This window comes from Arachis hypogaea, chromosome 4 (assembly GCF_003086295.3).
Source record: "Arachis hypogaea cultivar Tifrunner chromosome 4, arahy.Tifrunner.gnm2.J5K5, whole genome shotgun sequence".
NCBI classification, from domain to species: Eukaryota; Viridiplantae; Streptophyta; class Magnoliopsida; order Fabales; family Fabaceae; genus Arachis; species Arachis hypogaea.
Window position 1 is genome coordinate 46749040 of NC_092039.1, and position 1820 is coordinate 46750859.

A 1820-nucleotide genomic window follows, 5' to 3' on the forward strand; every position below is an offset into this window, starting at 1 on the left:
GCCTTAAACACAAGGTAGTCCCTATTCAATTGAAGGACTAACTCACCTCTGTTAACATCTATCACAGCTCCTGCTGTGGCTAGGAAAGGTCTTCCTAGGATGATGCATTCATCATCTTCCTTCCTAGTGTCTAGGATTATGAAATCAGCAGGGATGTAAAGGCCTTCAACCTTTACTAGCACGTCCTCTACTATTCCATAAGCTTGTCTCACTGACTTGTCTGCCAATTGTAATGAGAACAAGGCAGGTTGTACCTCAATGATCCCGAGCTTCTCCATTACAGAGAGTGGCATCAGATTTATCCCTGACCCAAGATCACATAGAGCTTTTTCAAAGCTCATGGTGCCAATGGTGCAAGGTATTAAGAACTTGCCAGGATCTTGTTTCTTTTGAGGTAGAGTTTTCTGAATCCAAGTATCTAGTTCACTAATGAGCAAGGGAGGTTCACTTTCCCAAGTCTCATTACCAAATAACTTGGCGTTCAGCTTCATGATAGCTCCTAAGTATTGAGCAACTTGCTCTCCAGTCACATCTTCATCCTCTTCAGAGGAAGAATAGTCTTCAGAGCTCATGAATGGCAGAAGGAGATTTAATGGAATCTCTATGGTCTCTATATGAGCCTCAGATTCCTCTGGATCCTTAATAGGAAACTCCTTCTTGCTTGAAGGACGCCCCAGGAGGTCTTCCTCACTAGGATTTTCGTCCTCCTCCTCCCCTATGCATTCGGCCACTTTGATTAAATCAATGGCCTTGCACTCTCCTTTTGGATTCTCTTCTGTATTACTTGGGAGAATACTGGGAGGAGTTTCAATAACTTTCTTACTCAGCTGGCCCACTTGTGCCTCCAAATTTCTAATGGAGGATCTTGTTTCATTCATGAAACTGAAAGTGGCCTTTGACAGATCAGAGACTATATTGGCTAAATTAGAAGTATTTTGTTCAGAGTTCTCTGTCTGTTGGTGAGAAGATGATGGATATGGCTTACTATTGTTCAGCCTATTGCGTCCACCATTGTTAAAGCCTTGTTGAGGCTTTTGTTGATCCTTCCAGGAGAAATTTGGGTGATTTCTCCATGATGGGTTATAGGTGTTTCCATAAGGTTCACCCATGTAATTAACCTCTGCCATGGCAGGGTTCTCAGGATCATAAGCTTCTTCAGAAGCTGCCTCTCTAGTACTGTTGGATGCATGTTGCAATCCATTCAGATTTTGAGAGATCATGTTGACCTGTTGAGTCAACATTTTGTTCTGAGCCAATATGGCATTCAGAGCATCAATTTCAAGAACTCCTTTCTTCTGAGGTATCCCATTATTCACGGAATTCCTCTCAGAGGTGTACATGAACTGGTTGTTTGCAACCATGTCAATGAGTTCTTGAGCCTCTTCAGGCGTTTTCTTCAGGTGAATAGATCCACCTGCAGAATGGTCCAATGACATTTTCGAAAATTCAGAGAGACCATAATAGAATATATCTAATAGGGTCCATTCTGAAAACATGTTAGATGGACATCTTTTGGTCAACTGCTTGTATCTTTCCCAAGCTTCATAGAGGGATTCACCATCTTTTTGTTTGAAGGTTTGAACATCCACTCTCAGCTTGCTCAGCTTTTGAGGAGGAAAGAATTTATCCAAGAAGGCAGTGACCAGCTTATCCCATGAGTCCAGGCTATCCTTAGGTTGTGAATCCAACCATATTCTAGCTCTGTCTCTTACAGCAAAAGGGAAAAGCATGAGTCTGTAGACTTCAGGATCAACTCCATTCATCTTTACAGTCTCACAGATCTGCAAGAACTCAGTTAAAAACTGATAAGGATCTTCAGA

The 1820-nt window shown here is 42.0% G+C and overlaps 1 non-coding gene across 1 annotated transcript; it reads left to right on the forward strand.

Moving 5' to 3' along the window:
* Positions 1-1494: 1494 nt before the first annotated feature.
* LOC112798556 (small nucleolar RNA R71) lies at positions 1495-1598 on the forward strand. Its single transcript, XR_003200164.1, has one exon. It is a non-coding gene; the product is annotated as a small nucleolar RNA R71 (small nucleolar RNA).
* The last annotated feature ends 222 nt before the right edge of the window (positions 1599-1820 follow it).